The sequence below is a fragment of the Protopterus annectens genome, chromosome 15.part0 (genome assembly GCF_019279795.1).
Source record: "Protopterus annectens isolate FY-2018-M chromosome 15.part0, PAN1.0, whole genome shotgun sequence".
NCBI lineage: Eukaryota > Metazoa > Chordata > Ceratodontiformes > Protopteridae > Protopterus > Protopterus annectens.
Genome location: NC_056749.1, coordinates 470,579,704 through 470,604,157, shown reverse-complemented (window position 1 = coordinate 470,604,157; position 24,454 = coordinate 470,579,704). Strand labels below are relative to the sequence as shown.

Below are 24,454 nucleotides of genomic sequence, written 5' to 3'. Positions count from 1 at the left end.
CTGCCACGTACCTTGGACAGACCTGTCCAGATAATGCCCCCCCCCACCCTATCTGGGAGGCGTCTGTGGTCACCGTGGCGACGGGAGGCTGAAGGGCAAAGGGTCGCCCCTGGTCCAGGTTGGACCGAAGCAGCCACCAACGTAGGTCCCGACTGCAACTTTCCGTAATCTGGACCAAATGGTTCAAGGGCAGATCCTGAAAGGACCATTGAACAGACAGTAGCCATTGCAGCACCCGCATGTGCAGCCTGGCTAAGGGGACTAGAAGAATAGTCGAGGCCATCGTGCCCAATAACTGCAGAATCAGTCTGGCCTGAACTCGTGATCTGGGTAACAAGGTTTGAACCTGCGACTGCAGGACCTGAATCCTTTCTACCGGCAAGAATGCCCGTATTCTTCTTGTGTCTAACTCTGCGCCTATAAAGGTAATACACTGAGACGGCTGCAGCACAGATTTTCCCCAATTGAACGTGATTCCTAGTGAATGACCCAAACTGACTGTGGTCATAAGCCAACTAATAGATGCTTGGTGGTGGCAGTAAGGAGCCAGTCGTCTAGATAGGGAAACACTTGGAATCCTAGACTTCTCAAGTGAGCTGTCACTACTGCCAGGCACTTGGTGAACACCCTGGGGGCTGTGGTGAGACCAAAGGGCAGTGCTCGGAACTGGAAATGACTGATTCCCAGGCGGAAGCGTAAGTGACTCCTGGACTCTTGACTTATCAGGATGTGATAGTAAGTGTCCTTGAGATCTATGGAGCACATCCAGACATCCTTCTCCAATAACGGGAGAATGGACTGAAGGGTGACCATTCGGAATTTGGATGTTTTTACAAAGCGATTCAATGATTTGAGGTCCAAAATGGCCTTAAGTCCCCTGTCTTTTTTGGCACCAAAAATAGTCTTGAGTAAGTTCCTGATCCGATCTGGTCGGCAGGGACAGGCTGGATGACTCCTTTTCTTAGCAGCTTTGAGACCTCGACCGCTGCTTGATCCCGCTGACTGGGTGGCACATCCGGGATCTTCCTGATAGGAAGAGGGGGCTTTATGAAAGGGATGAGATAGCCTCCGGTTATGGTTCGGAGCACCCACTGATCCTTGGTGATAGATTCCCAAGCCTGTGGGTGTTCCGCAAAACGACCCCCGACTGGCTCCGGAGATGCGCAGTCGGGCCACGTCTCAGGGACGGGGAGTTTAGGATGGACCACGAAAGGAATCGCGGTCTCCAGAGTTACGGGGGCCTCTTCTGCCTCTGGGGCGGCATCTTCCTGAATCCCCCCCCCCCGCCTCTAGAGGGGGGATCACTCGGTGGAGTAGGGAAAGACCTTTGAGATTTTTTGAACCACATTTTCCCTCCTCTCTGGGCCTTGGGGTAAGGTCTAGAGGGAGCGGAGAAACGGGCCCCCACGGCAGTCAAGGTCTTGCCCTCCTGCTCAATTCGAGTCAGTGTGTCCTTCACCTTGGGTCCAAACAGGGAGGACCCATCAAAGGGGGGCGTCGGTGAAGGAAGACTTAAAGGCCTCCGCAAAGGGACACAAGCGTAACCAGACGTGTCTTCTAAGAGCCACGCATGTTCCCACTGCTCTACTCGCCCCTTCGGCCGCATATGAGATGAGCCTCATGGACGAGTTGACTATCGAAGATAGGGTAGTCATCTGGGCGCCAACAGTTTGGGCTAACGCCTCAGGAAGATTACCCGTAAAAGACTCACCTAACTCTTTGGAGGCCCCTTTGGAGCCTGGTAAAATGACAAAGATAATTCAGCGACCGCAGGGTAAAGGCCGCTGAAGAAAGGGTACGCTTCCCGTACCTATCCATGCTCTTGGAATCCTTATTAGAAGGGTGAATAGACGTTGAAGCCTCTGCCACGTCCTGCTGAGTGGCAGATGCCACCACCATCGCATCTACTGCAACTCCTTTGGTCAAAAATTCCTTTTGAGGAGGGGCTGAGAGGAACTTGTTAGGCCTGGCGGGCACCGGTTCCACAGAGTCAGGGTGTTCCCACACCCTTCGAGAAACTAAATCTAGCAATTCATCGAAGGGTGGAGACACTCAGGAGGCAGAGGGCTGGGCCCCAAAAGCCTTGAGGAAGACTGACTCCTCTGCGGAAGGGGTTTTGGACTGCCAATCGCCTCTCTGTCTCAGGATCTCGAGGATATCTGAGAATGAGACGTCATCCGAGGACGATTTTGGGGACCCCTCCGCATCATTGAGGTCAGTATCTGATGTGATAGACTCATCCTGGGAGTCAATGTGCTTCCTCTTGCACAATTTTTTCCTTGGAGGTTCATCTGAAGCGGAATCAGAAGGAACTTCCGGGAGAAGGGAACCCCCTAAGGGGGTATCCTCAGGCCTTGGGGCCCCGCTGTCGTGGGAATGAAGCACACCAGAAGCACCAGTTCCCAAGTCTAGGGATGGTGAGGTAGAGAGTTGCTGAGCCGGCAAGGACATGGCCAGCGCACTCCTCATGGTCTCAAAAGCAGGACCTCCAGACTCTACGGAGGACACCGGCTGAGAGACCACGACGGCACCGGGAATCCCTGTGGCCGACGCTCCAAGGGGGAGACTAGGCACCGAAGCTACCAGTTCCAAAGTGCTCCCCTTGGCCCCGACCGAGGAAGTCCCGGTACCGAACCCTGACGCCGAGGACAGGATAGGAATGATGATCGGAACCGAGAGGCTCCGAGGGAGTCTCGGTTCCGACTAGACGACTCTGCTCCGCTCCACCATCACCGACTCCAACGGTTCCGAGGAGGTTGGAGGAGGAATCGGATGTGTCGAAGTGGGGACCGGCTCCGGAGCCGAGTGGGCTGGAGTCGAGACCATTTTTGCAAAAACCGGGGACTGGAAAAGCCTCTGGATAACTCTGTCCAAATCTGAGTCAGACAACCTGGAGGATTTAGAGGAAATAGATGGGGGCCGAGACGACTTCTCTCTCGGCTCCGATAGACCAGGGGACCGGCTCCGAAATGGCTCCAACACTATCGGCACCGGATCTGGAACCGTATGTATAAGTATCGGCGCCGAAGGAGACTTCGGGGCCGAGGGGGGAGAGTCTGAGCTGCACACCTCCAACGGCTCCCAGACCAAAGGAGCCGAAGCAGATGATTCGCCTCTCGATCCCCCAACCTGCGGCCCCGACACCAATGGAGCCGAGGAAAGAGGTATCAAGGCAGACCCTTCCACCTGAGGCTACGAAGCCACTGGAGCCGAGGAAGAAGAGGTCGACCTATGCTTCTTGGAAGTCGGTTCAAACGGACTGGTCGGAGCCGACGACTTTTCCTTTTTAGAAGCTGGAGAGGAAGGAGAAGCCAAAGCTTCCTCAAAGGAGAGCTTAATAAGGCCCTTAAGTATCAACTTACTTTTACGTTCTTGAAGGACCCTAGAGGAAAAAGCATGACAAACACTACATGTTTCCTGTAAATGTTTCGGTCCTAAACAATATACACAAACAGCATGACTATCGGTAATGGACATTTTGTAGTTACACTTAGTGCACTTTTTAAAACCAGACTTCTGCTCTTTCGACATACTGTTACACCACTGTTTTACCACAACGAAAGAAAACAACCTTAAGTAGGGCACGAGCCCTTTTACTCAAACGGGACTGGCCCGAGATACAGCACACAAAAACGGGCAGAAGCCCTCTAACTTAAACGGGCTTAACCCGATAAAAAAGAAAATGTACAGTAAGACAATTTCAGCACACACAAAAAAGGGCAAGGGCCCTCTAACTTAAACGGGCCTTGCCTGGTAATAGAAAAAAAATGCCAATCACACCAAAAAAGTTTACACACACACGTAAAGCTGTTAAAACAGCTGTTTGTTAAATTTATGAAGAAACCCCTAGGTCAAAAGACCAAAAAGTAACCAAAAAACTACTTAGCTCCAGCCAAGTCGAGACCACGTCTAGCTTGAAAAGCGGCAAACGAGATCTGGGGAAGCAGGCGTGGTGCATTCTGGGGGTAGCCCAGCCAATTAGAGACTTCGTTCTACTATATAGTGGCCGAGTCGGAGCCGAGGGATCGGCTCCGAACCCATCAGTTATGAATGTAGGTGAGATAGGATCCCATTACATCTACTGCTCTGAAGAACCAAGAACGGCCTCAGCAGAATCAGCTACCAGTGGCTAAGGCAAAACAGGATCTGCTCTAACATCCAAAGACATCCTATCAACTTTCTCATTATTATTACTGAAGGCAAGGGAAAGAATAACTGTAGAGACCAACAGCTGCTCCATAGGGAAGCTGAGAACGAGACACCAAAATGGGGTAGGACAGCCTAAACGAGTTGGAAAAAGTGAAGTAGAAAACTGGTATTGAGGTAAGTAAACCACTGACAATTTCCCATAAGCACAATGCTGTGCCCCAAAAAACACAAAGCCTTTACAACCAGTAAGAAAATGGTGTCAAAAATATATATTTCTTTTATACAAAAAGTTCACACACACACACACACACACACACACACACACACACACACACACACACACACACACACACTTCCTTAGAACTGCAATTTAAGTCTGTAACAACATTCAGTTTTCTAACACACATTTTTGTCAGAAAAAAATCAGAAAAATAAATTTTAGAGGAAGGTTTTCCCCAACAAAGCTTTATCTGCCCAGCCTTGAAAGATCGTCATCTAACCAAGAGCCCCACTATGCCTACTGAAGAAGCAGATTTGAAGCAGATTTGGCAGCCAAAAAAAAAAAAAATCCTGACTGAACTGGCACTCCAACTCTACTTACATTGAAGCTCCCCTCAAGCTACTGACAGTGCACGAAAAGTTGACCAGTCACTGGGGTTAGACCAAAACAGCTTAGGCTACTGCAACAATGTTGAACATCTCCTATCAGTTTGTTTCTGAAAATTTTTTTACGGCATATGAAATGCTATTATAAAAAAGGGAAAGCATAAGCAGGAGTTGTGAGTTGGCACTATCATGATTTTGTACTGAATGCTGTGAACAGGGTTAGGAGAGATGCATCACCTAGACCAGGTGAAGTTAATGGATACCTATATCTAGTGGGTAAAATCAAAGACAGCATATTTAAAATATTGACATGGGTTTTAGCAGTGTCTACAGATGGGATGTGTACCTCCAAAACGGATGGCGACTAACATTACTCCAATATATAAAGGTGGAGACTTCAAACGCAAAAATATTGTAAACCAATAAGCCTTACAAGTACTACAGGAAAATGTACTGTTAAGAACTGTAGAATCCTTACGTAGAAAAACGATGATGATATAAACCAATATAGATTCAGAAGTGAAAGATCAACTACAACAAATCTTATTTCTCTAATCTCAATGAATGAAACTTTAGAATGCATACTGAGGACTGACTTTAACAATCATTTAAATATCATATGAAACAATTACACCTTGGCGGACACAGAAAAAATGTCAAAAAAACTAGGCAGGTATTACTTGCAAGTAAAGAGTTTGGAAAGCTGCAATAAATTGCCAGCAGAATTAAGATATCTGGAGAGTTTATCATTATTTAAAAATAAAACTAATCTTTGGAATATGGAGATGGTCTACTGGATCGACTCTTATTGGAAGATGGCTGCCAATGACCTCTTGTAAGGTCCTAGACCATGGACTGGATTCAATAAAGCCTAAACTAAGTGTACACTGTTCTGACAAACAGGCAACAGAGACCTAATGCACACCTTCTTCCTCCTAATTTTAGTTTTCCTACTCATATTTTGCTGCTTTAAATATTGACAAGGATTCATAAAGGTTACCACAAAGTATAGACTACATGTACACTTAGTGTAATCTTTCTGAGTGACTAGAAAACACAAAAAATGAGATAAGAATTTTATTGAATACATATCGTGTACACTTAGTTTACACTAAGCGTACACGTAGTGTAGGCTTTATTGAATCCAGGGGCAAAATTACCTAGGTAGCACTATAGCTTTCATTTGTAGCTAGTCATTACCTTTGCACGTAACAGCACGATTGAAACATGAGTTAAATACTTACCACAACAGCATACTACAGTAGTAGTTCCACCTATGGAAGTCCACCATTGTATATTTTTCTTATGCTTGACCTTTCAGTAGAAAGGAGAATCTGGAGCATCCTTAAGGTGCTCTGGAACTAGAGAAAGCACAGTGGGTGGAGGTCTGGGTGAGCTATCACAATGACTCTGTCCCTGTGTATCCTGGCCTTCTCCAAAAGCCTGGAAGTAAGGGAACTAGCAGGAAAGCATAATAAAAAACGGGACAGATCTGAATGACTACTTCTCTGGAAAGTCCTCTCAAGGAAGGAGTAATGGTAAAGATGTGTCAGCATTTGGTTATTGACTGGGGACTTATACAGCTTACAGCAAAGCATTCTCCTATGTTGGAACACAGTTCTGGCTACAGACTGGCTATGATACTATTTGTGAGGCATCAGCTAAACAAAACTTGAACCTGACTGCTCGACAACTAGCCTGACTCTGGGTTTTGACTTGCTATAACTTGATGGTTGGCTAAAAGGCCCCAAATCAAACAGCTTCTGGGTAAACAGCATAAGAATAGGATCCAACTGCTTACTTATATACCATACCAAAGCCATGCAGCCATCATAGATGACACCACCACCTAAAGTGAGAGAATATGAAAGAGAAGTCTCTTTATTGAAATGTTAACACTTGGATTACTAAGTCTCAACACACTGAAAAAAATGACCAAAAATATCGGAGAAGAGCCAATATCTGACATAGCTCTTTTCCTTTAAACCTCCTTTTTTCAGGGAATCAAGTTCTCCCCCAACAGACACACATTCGCTAAACTTATATACACCAACTACAAGATCACCATACCACAGAGAAAAGAGAACATTCCAATAAATGGCAGTCTCAACCTTAGTATAATTGAACAAGAAGTTATGTACTCAACATAACGTTCGATGTATATAGTCCATCTCGCCTCACATTCTTACCCGTGGGTTCGGAGCCGAATGTCGGCTCCGACTCGGCCAAACTTTTTTAGCTCAAAGTCTTTCTATTGGCTGGGCTAAGATGGTATCCCATGCTGCACCCCCAGATATAGTTTGCTGTGAGCACCAGCACTCATTCGCCATGCATACCACCACCTAAGGAAAGGAAGGACACACCAAGAATGAAGGGAGCTCTGAAACAAGACCTAACCTCCAGATCCTCCAGGACGGAGGAAGGAGGGGGGGTAAGTAAGAATGTGAGGTGAGACGGACTACATACATCGGACGTTATGGTGAGTACATAACTTCTTAATGTTATGTAGTCCAATCTCGCCTACATTCTTACCCGTGGGACAGCGTCCCCAGCACCTAAATCCTGGGAGGCTCAGTGGAAAATACTTCTGAGCACTGTGGAACCAAAGTAAGACCTGCACCTAGATACCACATCCAACTTGTAATGAGTAACAAAGGTGTGAGGAGATACCAAAGTAGCCGCAGCACAAATATCATCCATAGACAATTTGGCCTGAAAAGCTGTAGATGTAGATACAGACCGAGTGGAGTGAGCCTTCACCCGGAACGGTTAATCTTTACCCCCTGAGGAATAAATGAAAGAAATACAACTGGAAATCCACCTGGACAACGTGACTTTGGAGACAGGAGACCCAATTCTGTTTTCCCGAAAAGGAAACATACAACTGATCAGATTTTCTGAGGTCTTTCGTTCTGAGCAAATAGAAATGTAATTGTCTGTGTACATCCAACTGATGAAATTTGAATTCTGCCTTGTTTGAGAACTGGGGAAAAAACACTGGCAATTCAATAGATTGGTTAAGGTTACTGACTGATGCCACTTTGGGAAGAAAAGAGGTGTTCGGTCTGACAGAAACCCTGTTCTTATGAAAAATCAAATAAGGGGGTTTTTGATTGATAAAGCTTGAAGCTCCGAAACGCGTCTGGCTGACGTGATGGCTACTAAAAAGACAGTCTTCCAAGTTAAGAATTTTAAATCGCAAGTGCTGCAGGCTCAAAGGGGAGTGAAGTAAGACCCTGTAGAACAAAGTTTAAGTCCCAAGACATAACAGGTTCCGATACCGGAGGATGAAGTAACAAAGTGCCCTTCAGGAAAGCCTTACAGAGTCTATGTGCCATCAGGCTAGGCTTGTCTGTGACATGAAAGGTAGAAATCGCCGCCAATTGGACTTTAATGGTTGCGGCCGCTGAACCCTGGTTAAAGAGCATAGACAAGAACTCAAATACAGATGAAATTGGAGCTGTGTAAGGGTCAATCTTTTTGGCATGTGCCCAGATTGAAAACCTCTTCCATTTGCTGTAATAAATCTTCCTGTTCGAGGGCTTATGAGAGGAAGATAAAATATGAACCACCTCCGCAAAAAATGATGAGGCCTAACTAATGACGGAAGTGGAGTAGCCAGGCTGTCAACCGGAGGGTCCGAAGAGAGGGATGGAGCTGCCCTGACATGTATGTCAGTAAGTCTGGTTGTGGGTCCAGAATCCAAGGAGAGTCCATAAGATAGGGATGGAGAAAGGGGAACCAAATTTGACGAGGCCAGTGTGGGGCAATCAGAATCATTCTGCTTCCCAAGGATTGCACTTTCTGAATAACCTTTGACAGCAAGGGGACCAGAGGGAAGGCATGTAGTACACCGGAGGGCCAATCGTGTAGTAGAGCGTCCCTGGGTGACTCCCCCTGAGGGGGGATCAACGTGAAGTAGCTGCTGCATTTGGCATTGAGGGGGCTGGCAAAAAGGTCACAGCAAGGCTGACCCCACCTGCGGAAGATCTGTTCCGCAACTTGACAGTTCAGGGACCAGTCGTAAGGCATCAGAATAGCTCTGCTTAGCCTGTCTGCGATCACATTGGACTTCCCCGGAATGTGCGTTGCCACCAGAAAATGCTGGGAAGACACTGCCCACTGCCACAATCGCATGGCCTCTCTGCAAAGGGGGTATGACTTGGTTCCTCCCTGCTTGTTCAGATACCACACCACTGATATATTGTCTGAGTGGATTGCAATAGTCCCGAGAGGAAGAAAACTCTGGAGTGCTTGCAATGCTAATAGCATAGCTCTCATCTCCAGGACATTGATATGCAGATGCATCTGTGCTCTCTGGGAGGCATCCGTGGTCACCGTGGCAACCGGGGGCACAGGAACGAAGGGCTTTCCCGCATTCAGGTTGCCGGTGCAAAGCCACCAACTGAGATCCTGTTTGCACATGTCTGTAAGTAGAATAGGGTGAGAAAGTGGAAGACGTTGAAGAGACCACTGGGCAAAGAGCCTCATTTGTAACCTTGCCAGAGGGACTAACATAATCATAGCAGCCATTGTCCCCAACAGTTGGAGGACCCATCTTGCCTTCGCTCTTCTCAGAGGGAGCAAGGCGTGAACTTGTTGTTGTAGGACTCTTTGATTCTTTCCTGTGGTAGAAATGCCTGCATCTGGACGGTGTCTAGTTCGGCGCCTATAAAAGTGACACACTGTGAGGGCAACAAGGCAGTTTTTCCCAGTTCAATGTGATGCCCAACTGTTGACATAGGTTGATATTAGCGTCCCTGGTCTGAAGTAGTAGATGCCTGGTGGTGGCAGTAAGGAGCCAGTCGTTCAGATATGGAAACACTTGGAATCCCTAACGTCTCAGGTGAGCAGTCACCACTGCCATGCATTTGGTAAACACCCAGGGGGCTGTGGTGAGACCAAAGGGCAGGGCTTGAAACTGAAAATGACTGGCTCCCAGCCGGTAGCGTAGGTGACTTCTGGATGCCCTGTCCATCTTTATGTGGTAGCAAGCATCCTTGAGGTTGATGGAGCACATCCACACTTCTTTTCCCAACAATGGGAAAATAGACTGCAATATGACCATTCTGAACATGGACTTTTCCACATGGGTGCTCAATTGACTGAGATCCAGTATGGGTCTCAGGTCCCCTGTCCTTTTCGGCACCAAAAAGAATCTGGAGTAAGTCCATAATCCGATCTGGTCTGAGGGGACATGTTGGATGGCTCCTTTTTCTAGCAGCTTTGAAACTTCTGAAACTTTGACTTTGACTGGGTAGAATATCCAGGATTTTCTTGATTGGAGGGGGATTTGACGAGAAGGGAATGACATATCCTCCAGAAATTATTCGTAGAACCCATTGGTCGTGGGGGATGTCTTGCCAGGCCTCTGGGTATAATGAGATTCGACCCCCGACTGGCTCCGGAAACGCACAGTCGGGCCTCCCATCAGGAGCGGCGGTAGGGAGAACCACGAAAGGAATCACGATCTCCCGTGTTGCGGGGGCTCCCTCTGCCCCTAGGGCAGCGTCTCCCTGAATAACAAACCCCTCTCCTGCCTCTGGAGGGGGCTCACCTTGTGCACCGGGAAAAAACCTCTGTGATTTCTTGAACCACATTTTGCCACCCCTCTGGGCCTTGTGATAAGGCCTAGAGGGAAGGGAAAAACGGTCTCCTATGGCAGACAGAGTTTTTCCCTCTTGCTCGCACCTGGTGTGAGTGTCTTTCACCTTGGTTCTGAACAAAGAGGAACCATCAAAAGGGGCGTCGGTGAATAAAGACTTGAAGGCCTCCGTGAAATGACAAAGGCGCATCCAAGCCTGCCTCCTAAGAGCAACTCCTGAACTTGCTGCCCTACTCGCTCCTTCGGCTGCATAGGAGATTAGCCTCATGGAGGAGTTTGCAATGGAATTGAGGGTAGACAACTGAGCGTTGACCATCTGACACACCGCCTCAGAAACGTTACCCGTGAGAGTATCTCCAAGCTCCTTGAGGAGATCTCTCTGGAGCCGTGTAAAGTGTGATAAATAATTCAGTGACCGTAAGGTAAAGGTCGCTGAAGAAAAAGTATGCTTCCCGTCCCTGTCCATTGTCCTAGACTCCTTGTTAGGGGGATGGATGGTGGAAGAAGTCTCGGCTAATTCCTTCTGAGTGGCAGCTGCCACCACCATGGCATCCAGAGGGACTCCCTTGGACAGAAATTCCTTATCAGGAGGTGCAGACAAAAATTTATTGGGTCTCCTAGGAACTGGTTCCACAGAGTCAGGGGTTTCCCACACCCTTCGACAAACCAAATCCAATAGCTTGTCGAAGGGTGGAGATACCCAGGAGGCGGAGGGCTGAGCACCAAAGGCCTTCAGGAAGACAGACTCCTCCTGAGAGGGGGCTTTGGATGGCCAGTCAACTCTTTGTTTCAAAATCTCTAGGATGTCAGAGAAAGAAACATCCTCAGAGGATGACTTGGGAGACCCCTCCGATTCCTCAAGGTCGGTGTCTGATGTGAGAGACTCATCCTGGGAATCTATGTGCTCCCTCTTGCACGTCTTCTTTCTGGGTGGCTCCTCAGGCAAAAACTCTGAGGGGCCCTCAGAAATGTGGGGACCACTCATGGGGGTACCCTGAGGCCTTGGGGCTCCGCTGACTAGAGATAGAAGGTGATCAGATACCTGCACCGGTATAGTAGGGGACAGAATGACCGACCCACACGATGCCGCTGACGACCTGGCCAGCGTACTCCGCATGGCCTCGAAGGCTGGTCCCTCCAAGTCTGAAGAATGAACAGCCTTCGAAGCCACGACAGGAGTCGAACTTCCCCGCACCGAAGCACCGAGAGGGAGACTAGGAGCTGAGAGGTGTCCCAAAGCCTCTCCATCGGGTCCGACCGAAGAATCCTGAGTCCTGAACCCCGTGGATGGCGCTGACTGGGTCGGAGCCGACATCGGCACTGATAAGCCAGGAGGGGCTGTCGGAACTGACCTAGGGACATCACGCGGAGCTGAACACTCCGGCTCCGAAAGCTGAGGTGTGCTCGGAGGAAGTATCGAAGCAGGTTGCTATTTTCTCCGGTGGCTCCGAGGAGACTGATGGAGCCGGAGATCTCTTTTTTGATTTAGAAGATTTAGCCTTAGAGCTGGAACCACACTCCAGACTCTCCTCGAAGGAGGTTTTCAGAAGTCCCTTCAAAATCAATTTATTCTTCCTTTCCTGAAGAACTCGCGGACTAAAAGCATGACAGAAGCTGCACGACTCCTGGAGATGAATCGCTCCCAGACAATATACACAGAGTGTCCATTGGTAATGGACATTTTGTAACTGCACCTAGAGCACTTCTTGAAGCCCGAGGGCTTGTGCTCCTTAGTATCTTTGGACATAGTTAACCAACAAATTTAAAGCACCAAGACAAACACTGAATAAAAGGACCAACGGTCAAACAGTCACAAGGCAGGAAAAAACTACATCACACAAAAGCCACAAGATCTCTAAGTTAAACGATCCTTAGACAAAAACACTAGGGAGAAAGGACTAATACCTCTAATTTAAATGGTACGTAGTCCCAGTAAACTTAAAAGACACAAGGAAGCAAGGGGACAGACTAGGTCCTCTAACTGAAAATGGGCCTAGCCCGTTGGAAACCGCTAGTGGGATACCACAGAAAAATGATCCAAGACACAATTTTTCACAAGACAAGACAAGAACACACAATAGCTATAAAAATAGCTTTTTGTTTGCAAAAAAAATTCTCTGATAAGGAAGAAAAAGGGTACTTAGCCACAGCCAGGAGTGAGACCACGTTTGAGCTACACGAGCGGCAAACGAGATCTGGGGATAGAGAGCAGTGCAGCATGGGATACCATCTTAGCCCAGTCAATATAAAGAATTTGAGCTAAAAAAAGTTTGGCCCAGTCGGAGCTGACATTCGGCTCCGAACCCAAGGGTAAGAATGTAGGCGAGATTGGACTACATAACATCCATAAGTCATGTGGACTCACTGATGCATCCTTGAAAAGGGGCATTATGGAAGTTAAAATTTAACCCAACAGCATTACGGGTGCATCCTCATGTATTTGTTTCTGCCATCAGCTTTTAACTCCTGTCCAAAAAGCAGTGTTCTACTGCAAGGGGCATTTACAAAACTAGTCTGTGTGTCTCCAACAAAGCCTGTTATGTACAACCAGGCAAACAGTGATACAGTGATAGCTATGGCAAAGTCTATTAGGTACAAGCAGGTATGGCATTTGACATCTATGTCAGATGATTCAGCTAGGGTGTCAGACATGATCATATTATAAGCAAGGCACATGGTAGGGACAGAAATGCAGATAACTCAAAAAGGATTTGTAATCCATTTGTCACCCTTTCCAGAATCTTGGATGCTTCACATGTCAAGTTGAGTACCCCTTAACATACATGCCATATACTTTCTGGTCTTCAGAGAGAAACTGGAGGAAGCGCCAATCCAAAGCACATGCCTCTTTATTCAATAGATGGACGACTAGGTTCTGTTGGATAGGAGGAATCTTCATTGAGGCTGAAGCACAGTGGAATTAACCTCCATGGTTCCAAAAAAAGGATTCCAATTTTGAGGATGCTAGAGGATCCTAATCCAGCCATTCTGGATCAGGAGCTACTATATCCGGATTCCTCCATGCCAGATTTCAGTGATTCTGTCAGGCAGGGGGAACCAACGAAACCATCATCAGGGTGACTGTAAGGCTTACTCCAGTATGAGTTAAACAGAGAGGGGCTGGGTTCTGGGTTCATCTCACCCTAGCCCTGATTATCTCAAGAATCTTCCCAAACATAAGGTCATCAGGCTGGGAATGCACCCTTGTTATCTTCATCTACACATGGGATGAGAGAAAAGGGAGGGGGGAGTCTAGGTGCTTTCTCTTGCATCTTGCTTTCTGGTCACTCTTGTATGTGAGGACTCTGAGGCAAGTAGAAGATGTCACATGTTGGAATGAGTTAATAACTACTGAAGCAGGGTCAAACACTGCTGGTATCTGAGGAGCAAGAGAAGCAAATGGCTATCAAAGCAGGCAAATTTACTCACCAGGGAGTAGTGGTGATCTAGGGCCATGCTGCAGAAGATGCATGTAGTAAAGTCTACATCATCAGAGCCAGTGCCATCATTAAGTTCAGATGGGTTTATGAGCCCAGAGTACAGGGACCAAAGTCTGAACTATCTTTAATCCCACATGTATGAGCACTGAATGATGTGGAAGTAGAAGCAGGGGGTCTCAAGAATGACTGCTGAATGTGTGACCACAGAGACAAAACCATCATGCCTGACATGGTCTAGACCCATTTAACTGCATGAAATTTACCCCCGACTTCTTTGCTGAAGGGTTATCTGGTACTGAGAAGCTTAATGTTGACAAGTATTGCATAATCAGCACTAATGTTAACAAGAGGGTTGAGGTTGAAGGCTGTAGTTCCAAAAAAAAAAACTCATTTGACTTCGAAAACTCCAATGACATCAACGGGATCAACGGATGGACTACCTGAACAAGTATGTAGATTGGACACAGTGAGGAAATGAAGGGACAGCAGCAAAATCTGGCAAAGGAGGATCTTGACTCACTCAAAATGTTGGGGGGGGGAGTAGTTCTTGGGTTTCTCCGCTGCACTGACAGAAGTGCCCATCATATTTTCCTATAATTAAGTTCAACAGATAAGGAATGCCTGCAGATGACGGACCTAGCTAAATGTGGTTTATAGGCCTGCAGTTTTGGCAACACAGTAGATGTTGCTGGTTCTAAGGCTAACAGCATTAGATACTATGAGTCTCAGAAGGAGTAGGGACCCCTAGTCTCCCCCTTTTTTAGGGAGAATAACAGAGTCTATTCTCAGCAGAAGCCAGCTTCGTGGAGTGTTTATCACGCTTGGGGAAAACAGCAGGAGAGGGAGAAGCCTAACACCCTGGTGAACTGGGTACTCTTTATGTGTTTTGAGTTGCAAGCTGAACTTGTGTCACAAGGCCATAAACAATTCAAACAATTGGAGTACTTGTCTTGTGGGGGGGGGGGTGGAGGTTGTCACACACCTGCGCTTTTAAATTATCTAGAGTCCTTTTTGTCCATGATGTACAACTGATAGCAAGACTGTGCCACAAAAACACTACACTCTGATATTGCAAAAATACAAATGGCAATGCACTGTCCACAAACATTATAACCTAGAACACTAAACAATTCTAACTGCTAAACAGCAAGAAAGTGTACCTAATTAAAGTAAAATAAAAGTATATACTGAAGGTAGAGAAAAATGGTACCCAGACAGAAAGATAGGGTAAGTACAAACCTTTGAAAGTAGGAATAAAAATTGAACGGACAGACTACCTGGAACTGCAGAAGTAAAGCAAAAGAGGTACAGACCTCTGAAACAAATGAGAAAACTAAGAAATAAGCATTTTAAACACTTAAAAATAATGGCTGTGAATGCATGTGTGTGTGTGTGTGTGTGTGTGTGTGTGTGTGTGTGTGTGTGTGTGTGTGTGTGTGTTGAGGGTGGAGTGTCTCTTTAGTGCTATGACTCACCTATGTGGCTGAACAGTAAAGGAGAAGGTCCTCCTCTCTAAAGGATTATAGGTAAAGGAGAGGACTAGGTAGCCTGGGAAAGCCAGCTGAGCTAACAAAGTCCTGCTGGTTTTACTCCTACAGGTGATGACAGTGAGGATGAAAATTCAATCCTAGACCTACAGTTTGTAACTGAATATCCATACACGTTGAACAAACACTTTGCTACAAAATATCAGTCTGTTTCAGAGATACTGCCATGTAGTAAAAAACTTCAACAATAGGGGGACATGGCAAGAACGCCAAGATGTATTACATACATGGCTGCTAGGATATGCAAGGATGTTAAACTATGTTACCTTCAGATTTTGTTAAGTGCGAGTATGCAGCCCAGATCTAGCATTTGCCTTTATTGTATTATTACATCAGAAGAAAAAAGTCATTTTTATTTACTTCATCACCAAAAGCAGTATTTCTGTCAGTACATGCAAGACTAACTGTACACTCCATGTACTGACAAAGAAAGGGTGCTGCATGTACACTAGGACAGCGAATGCAATGAAATATTTGATGTTAGAACAGTATTCTTGAGTGGGGTTTGAATGCATGCATCTTAACAGTATTCCCTGCCAGTCTGGCACTATACAGTGGATACAAGAAGTGTACACACCCCTGTTAAAATGCAAGGTTTTTGTGATATAAAAAAATTAGACCACAATAAATCATTTCAAAACATTTCTGACCTTTAATGTGACCTATAACACAAACAAATCTGCTAGGGGAAAAATATAAAAAATTAAAAACATACAGTTAGCTGGTTGCATAAGTGTGCACACCCTTAAACTAATACTTTGTTGAAGCACCTTTTGATTTAATTACAGCATTCAGTCTTCTTGGGTAGGAGTCTACAAGCATGACACATCTTGACTTGGCAATATTTGCCCACTCTTCCTTGCAAAAGTGCTCCAAATCTGTCAGATTGTGAGGCCATCTCTTGCACACAGCCCTCTTCAGGTCACCCCACAGATTTTCTATTGGATTTAGGTCTGGGCTCTGGCTGGGCCATTCCAAAGCTTTAATTTTCTTCTGGTGAAGCATTTCTTTTGTTGATTTGAATGTATACTTGGGGTCATTGTCATGCTGAAAGGTGAAACTCCTCTTCATCTTCATCTTTCTATCAGCCGCCTAAAGGTTTTGGGCTAAAAATGACTGATATTTGGAACTGTTCATAATTCCGTTCACCCTGAATGAAGCCCCAGTTCCAGCTGAAGAAAAGCAACCACAAAGCATGATACTGCCACCACCATGCTTCACAGTGGGGATGGTGTTCTTTTGGTGATACAAAGTGTTTTTGCGCCAAACACACCTTTTGGAATTGTGGCCAAAATTTTCAACCTTGGTCTCATCGGACCATAACACATTTGCCCACATGCTTTTGGGAGACTTGATGTATTATTTTGCAAATTTTAACCAGGCCTGAATGTTTTTCTGTGTAAGAAAAGACTTTTGTCTTGCAACCCTACCCCATAGTCCAGACATATGGAGAATACGGGATATTGTTGTCACATTTAGTACACAACCAGTACTTGCCAGAAATTCCTGCAGCTCCTTCAGTGTTGCTGTAGGTCTCTTGGCAGCCTCCCTGACCAGTTCTCGTCTTGCCTTTTCATCAATTATGGAGGGATGTCCAGTTCTTTGCAACGTCACTGTTGTCTCAAATTTTCTTCACTTTCTGATGACTGTTTTCACTGTGTTCCATGGTATATCCAATGCTGTGGAATTTTTTTTTGTACCCTTCTCCTGAATGATACCTTTCAACAATTAGATCCCTTTGATGCTTTGTAAGCTCTCTGTGAACCATGGCTTTTGTTGTAGCAGGCAACTGAGTAAATGTCAGGAAAATCCTACTAGGACAGCTAAACTTTATTTGGGGTTAATCAGAGTCTCTTTAATTGATGGCAGGTGTGTAACCAAGAAGACTGAATGCTGTAAATTAAATCAAAAGGTGCTTCAACAAAGTATACGTTTAAGGGTGTGCCAGGGAATTGTTATGGCTAGGCTTGTATAGGCCCTAGGGCTGATAGCCTAGTACCAACCTATGAACTTATGCAACTAGCTTATTGTACATTTTTTTATTTTTTTCCTAACAGATTTGTTTGTCTTTCAATTGAATTGTACAGGTTATAGGTCACATTAAAGGTGGGAAAAGTTTTGAAATTATTTATTGTGATCTCATTTTTTTATATCACAAAAACCTGGCATTTTTAACAGGGGTGTGTACACTTTTTATATCCACTGTATGATATTTCCCACCTGAGGACTACCTATCTGGGTGAAATTAGTATCCAAAATATATCTGTCCTCAATTATATCAGAAATAATAAACAATCATTTTTATTTCACCAGCAAAAGCAACATTTTTGCTACAGGATATAAGGTGAAACCTACACTTTGAGCACTTATAAAGGAAATATTCTCCCATGTAAATCAGATACAGACACTGTGAAATCCTTGAGGGTACAACAGTATTTTTTTTTGTATCCTGCATGACTGTTCATGATGGCTTTTGTTCCTGCAGCCAACTAACCCATTCATTTCGTGGTCGTGGAAGCCAGGGACTTACTTGTGGGAAGGAGAGGGCCCTATAACCCCACTCATTCCTGCCCATGAATTCTCCTAGAGCTCAGCGGCTTGCAGCAAGATTTGGGAGGTAGGGAGCATGACAGCTTTACTCTTACTGCAAGGTGGCCTACTCTCTCTCTCCAGTGGTGCATCCCCCTCCCATACTGTCTCTCTTCAAAACTCTGCTACAGCCATTATCCGAGGGTTCCTTCTTGGCTTTTAGTGAGAGTACACAAGGCGGCATGTGCTTGGCAGACCCAAACAACACAGCATAAACATCCAGTGATCCTGCTAGGTGACACCCATATGGCAAGCCACAGTAACCCAACCCGCCCCTCCTTGGATGGGCAAGCAGGCAGCGTCTGCTCACTTCCATCTTCCATTGCCAGCTCCTACAAGCACCAGAGTCATTATCTGAACTCAGTTGACCTGCAACACGGTCAGGGCTGTATCCCTTTGTCTCAGAGAAGGATCCTAGAATAGCACTTCTGTTTTTTTTGTACCCAAGCATCTTATTAAATTCCTTAGGAGAACAGCCACACACAGTTTTTATATACAGCTAGCAAATCCAGTATATTAAAATGCTTTTGTTGTCACAGTATAAATATACCTGGCTTCCACCTAGGGAGATATTTAGATATTTGCTGACAAGACTGGGTGAGACTAATGAACAGAACATATGTGGATTAACTTCCTATCAAGTCAACAATAAAATTTCCTTTTTCTTTTAACAGAACCCCCCCCCCCCCACACACCCACCCACTTTGTTTGTAGTTGCAATGTGTTGTTAAAAAATGCCATGCTTTCACACAGATAATGTGGTAGGGTCAAACTCAATGTTGTGCTGCACTGAAATTCCTGAGGGCAGAACAATAGTCTTATATGCATTTTTGCAGCAAAATGCTCTGCTATTGTTAGTTAAAATTTATATAATAGCTTTTTTTTAATTTCCAAAAGAGGACACAGATAATGTCCTTTTGCAAACACGTACCAGTTCCACTGGCACACAAAATTAATTGTCATAGGTTCACAGGATGATACTAGGCTACTGGCCCACAGGCCCTTATATGCCTGGCCAAGAATTTTGCCCATGTTCCCACAAAGTCAGCACCTGTTTCCCCTGTCCAGCAGGGACACAGGTGGGATCCCAGGGGTGTATTTTCTGCTTCCCATCCAGTCGTCCGGGCTCCTATTAAAGAGGGCTAGAGAGGTACTATGCTTGACATGGAGAGGGAGTCTATTCATAGATGGGAGAGTCTAACTGGGACAGAGATCTATCCCGCCGACAAGTTCTATTACTGTCACAGACCAGGTTGAGGACCTGTGTGCGGGTTGTGCGAGTGGAGTTTGACTTACGGATATGCAACATCTCCATCAAGGCTGGGTCTGAGATGGCCTTGTATACCAGACACAGGTCACCTCTGAGCAGTCTGCACAAGACAGAGTAGAGGGACAAGGCTTTTAGCCTATCAGTATAGAACAGATGTTTGAGACCCTGATTTTTGTCGTCATTTTTTTTTTTTGCATTTATACAAGTCTACAACTGATACAATGTAAAAAGACAGCTTGGTGTGGTGAGCAGAAAGTACAGTTGTGTACACTTACCATAAATGTAGATGTTCGAGTGTATTCACTGTTGCAGTCATTACATTTGGGTAATCCTGCTGGCAGGTTGCCCTCAGTCGGCCTGAATTCCAAAGTCCTGGGTCCTGCGTCGGATGCTGTCGCCCCTTCCCTGACGTCAGGTCGTCAGGGGTATAAAAGATGCAGCCAATGCCATTTTCTTTAGTTTTTCTTGCCCCAGATGTCAGGTGCCCCCTAAAAGGGTAGCCAAAATGTATGTATGTATATATATATATATACATGCATCAATATAAACTTTACCTTCATCTACAAGCAAATACACCACATAGGTTGTATAAATCAGAGAAGGAAAGATAGGTTCCATCAGAAGAAAGGGGGATGGCGGGTGGGTAACCTGGACTGCAACAGTGAATACACTTGGACATCTACATTTATGGTAAGTGTACACAACTATACTATGTTCCTCGTGCTTCACTGTTGCAGTCATTACATTTGGGTAGCATCCCAAAGCTATGGATGGGAGGCTGGAGCAAAACAGCATTAGGAGTGGCTATGAGGCCCTGCAGAACTTCAGTGGCAAAGCCTGCCCTGGATTTAGAGTAGAGTGGCAGATGATAGTGCTTTGTAAATGTGTGCACTGAACTCCAAGTAGCAGCCTCTAAAATGTCCTTGGTTGGTACTCCCCTGACAAAGGCTGCTGAAGTGGCTGCAGCTCTGGCTGAATGTGGCCTAATGCCCTTAGGCACTGGCTTGCCATGGTGCAAGTAGCAGAAATGAATGCAGTGGCCTATCCACTTTGAAATAGTCTGCTTTGAGTAGTCTTTCCTTGTGATCCTGCAGCATATGCCACTAGTAATTGCTCTGTCTTTCTGAAAACTTTGGTTCTGTCCAAGTAGAATCTAAGCTGTCTATGCACATCCAAAGAATGCAGAATTCTCTCCCCCTTGTTCTGTGGATTTGGATAACAAGTTGGCAGATGAATAGTTTGGTTAAGAGCCACACTGGACACCACCTTAGGCATAAATGTTGGGTTTGTCCTCAGAGAGACCCTGTCTGGATAAAAAATGATAAAATGTTCCACAGCCATGAGTGTCTGTAGCTCTGAAACTCGTCTTGCAGAAGTTATTGCGAGGAGTAGAGCTGTTTTCCAAGAAAAAAAACTTTATATCAGCAGTAGCAGCTGGCTCAAAAGGAGGCAGGGTGAGTTTTTCCAAGACATAGTTGAGGTCCCATGCAGGCACTGGTGATCTCCTTGGAGGCCTTAACTTTTTGGCTCTTCTGAGGTACTGTTTTAATAAGGGATGAGAAAAGATTGGTGGCTCTGTATTGTAATGAGCCGAAATGGCAGAGGCGTGAATTTTAATAGATGAAAAAGATAGGCCTTTGTCCAGCATCTCAGTTAAGTATTGCAAAATCTGAGGAATATTTGACACAGCTGTATCAGTTCCTTGTGCCTGGTTCCAAGCACAGAATTTCTTCCATTTTCCAGCATAAGATTTTCTAGTACTAGGCCTTCTGGCCTCCAAAATGCCATCCTTCACAGCTTTACTGAGAGGTGCGTTTTGTATGACTACATTATCTGCCATGCTGCCAGGTTTAAAGTCCTGAGTTGGCTGTGCAGGATCTGATTGTTTTGCTGGGACAGTGGATGAGGTATTTGAGGTAAGGTACAAGCTGGGCATTGAGATAAGTTCTTTAGGATTGGAAACCAGTACTGGCATGGCCAGTCTGGGGCAATCAGTATCACTTTTGGCTTCTCCTATCTGACCTTTAGGAGTACCTTGGGGAGGAGAGGCAGTGGGGGAAAGGCATATACTGATAAGTTTTTCCAGCTGAAAGATAGGGCGTCCACTTTCCATGCTTGTCTGTGATAAGTCCTTGTGCAGAATCTTTTTACTTGGTAGTTGTGAGGGGAGGCAAATAGATCTATGTCTGGGCATCCCCATTTCCTTGTTATCATGCTGAAGAGTTGTGGATCCAGCTGCCACTCGTGGGGATCCATGTGGTTTCTGCTTAGTTCGTCTGCCAGAGTATTTTTCCTTCCTGGCAGGAATTGTGCCTGCAGATGTACTTGGTAAGTTAATGCTGTGCCCCACAAAGTCATGGCTAGTCTGCAAAGGGGGTAAGAATGTGTGCCCCCCTGCTTGTTTATATACCACATGATTGTGGTGTTCTCTGTCTTTATCAGTAGTTGTCCCGGATGAAGTAGGTCCTTAAAGGCTGTCAGGGCATTCTGAACAGCTAGCATCTCTTTTTGATTGATATATAGATGCATTTGGGTTGAAGACCATGTGCCCTGAATGCATCTTCCTGCCATGTGGGACCCCCAGGCATAATCTGATGCATCCATTGTTAGTGTCTGCCTGGTTGAGGGCAATGTGAATGGCTGTCCCTTGTTTTGGTGACAAGCCTTTGCCCACCATCGAAACTCCTGTTGTAGGCAGGGAATGAGAGTAGTCATTGTTTCCAGGCTGTGGCAATGATGAGTCCAAACACTTTTTAGGTACCATTGAAGTTTCCTCATATGTAGTCTTGCATATGGAATTAGTAGGATGCAGGATGCCATGAAGCCCAAAGCTTGCAGAATTTTTCTTGCAGATAACTGGGCCTTTGTTGCCAACATTTTGAAATAGGTAGTCAGTTGCCTTTGTCTGGCATGTGATAAGCCATCTGGGCAGTTGTATTTAAGCTTGCACCCAGGAATATTATCTCTTGAGAGGGTACTAGTTTTGATTTCTGCTCATTGACTGTGTACCCTAGGCATGTTAGAAGTCTTTTCACAAATGCCAGATGTTGTAGAATAATGTCCTTGTTCTCTGCTTGAATTAGACAGTCGTCCAAGTAAGGATATATTTGTATTCCTCTTTGTCTGCAGAATGCAATTACCGGTGCCAGGCACTTTGTAAAGACCCTGGGCACAGAAGATAAGCCAAAGGGCAGTGCAGAAAATTGGTAATGCATTGAGCCAGCCTTGAATCTGAGGTATCTTTTGCATAATTGTCTGATTGGGACATGCAGGTGTGCCTCTTTTAGGCCTAGAGTCACCAGCCAAGCATTCTTGCCCAGCATGGGCAGAAGCTGCTGCAAAGTCATCATCTTGAATTTTGGTATATCCAGGAATGTGTTCAGAACAGATAGGTCCAGTATTGGTCTCCAGGTCTTGTCCTTTCTGGGTACCAAGAACAGTCTTGAGTAAAATCCTTGTCCCTGCTCTTGCTCTGGTACTTGTTGAATGGCCCCCATGTCCATGAGGGATGAGACTTGTTTTTGTGCCTCTACCCATTGATTTTTTGGCAGGTCTGGCCAGCCGTTTGCCTTTGGCAGGGTTTGGAAGTGAAATTTGTACCCTTGTGACACAATATTTGGAACCCACTTGTCCTGGGTTATAATGTGCCAATTTTGAGAAAAAAGTGCTAATTTTCCCCCTAAAGGTGTTGCCAGGAGATAAGTGCTTGGTGCAGGCAGGGGGACATCATTAGGACTGTTTCCTGTATGGTTGTGATTTGTCTTCTCCAACTTTGGAGGTAGAAGCACCCCATTGCTTTGACCTGTATGTACCTTGTGCCTGGGATCTACCTCTAGGGCGTCTGGATCTGCCCCTCTGAGGTCTGTCTGACACAGGAAAGGACAAATTCTTTGTAGGCCAGTGTCTACTAAACCTAGGTGGCTGTACTTGTAAAAAAATCTTTAACAGTTTTCATAGATTTAGCTTTGTCCTCCATTTTCTTTAACACCTCCTCTGCCTTAACACCAAACAAAGTTTCATGCTGTAAAGGTGCATCTAATAATTTAACTTTGACATGATCAGGCGGATTTTGTTCCTTTAACGAAGCATGCCTCTTCTGTTTAAGCAATGCCATGACATGCTGCGGATATTTGAGCATATGAAACCGACAGTTTAAGGCCCTTATAGCCAAGGTAGCAGATGTGTAAACCTTTTTTCCCCATCTATCCAGTGCCCTAGAATCTCTGTTAGAGGGGGTAGGGTTTTTTGCAGGGGAAACCTTAACTCCTTTGGGACCCTGTGAAATAGCTTCTGGGTCTGCAGCAGGGTTTTTAAAAAGGAATTTATGAGAGCCAGGAACCCTGTAATATCTGTCAGGCTTAACAGGAGCTGGAGGTAAGGAGTCAGGGGTAAGACTAGACTTTGAAAACAAATCATCTACAATATCTAACACAGGTGGAATGGCTAGTGGCCTGTGTTGAGGTAGTAAAAGGAAATCCCTGAGCCTCTTTTTAGATTCTGAAAAATCTTGGCTCTCCCAGTGGAAATGCTCCCTTCATGGTATGCAAGGTTTCCCCAAAAGAATAGTCCTCTGGAGGAGAAGCTGAAGGTATAGATTCTTCAGCATCAGAATCCTCATAGGGGGAAGAGAATATTCCTGAACAGAAGAGGAATCAGAAGAAATAGAAACCTGATCTGAAGATTCATAGTCAGTCTCTTGCCTAGGCCTCTTAGGAGGGGGATGGGAACCCCTGATCAAGGTAATTAAGTCTTCGGCCATTTTGAGCATCTGTTTTTTTGGGCATAGAGGCCTGTCCACGTGGCTCTTGAGTTTGCTTCTTTGCTTTAGAAGGTGCTTTAGTCTTTGCCTTTGAAGCTGAGGTTGGTTTAATGTAAAGATGTTTAGGTCTGAATACACCCTCAGAAGCCGGTGCCTGCTTAGCGGCTCTGGACCCATCTGAAGGAATAGTATCTGAGGCTCCAATATCTTGAGTTTCCAGCGGCATGGCCGACTCCACGTGGGAGTCGGTAGCGGCCTGCAACTCCAAAGTAGTGGGCGTCAGGGGCTGCGACAGTGCCTCACTGAGAACTGGCGAACCGGCGACTGGCTTAGGAGAAGCTTCGTCGTTGGTTTTGGGCCTCGGTTGTCTCTCTCTCTCTCTCTCTCCTTTTCTTTGCATTTTTTGTGAACTCCTGTAGTCTGATGGCTATCTGACGACATTTCAGGATAATTAAACCAGCGCCCAAAATAGTTTAAAGCAAAATCATA

The 24,454-nt window shown here is 45.6% G+C and overlaps 1 protein-coding gene across 1 annotated transcript in view; it reads right to left on the bottom strand.

Moving 5' to 3' along the window:
- The window catches only part of IRS4 (insulin receptor substrate 4), a 194,200-nt gene that overhangs the window by 52,720 nt on the left and 117,026 nt on the right, over nt 1-24,454 (bottom strand). The window lies entirely within an intron of this gene.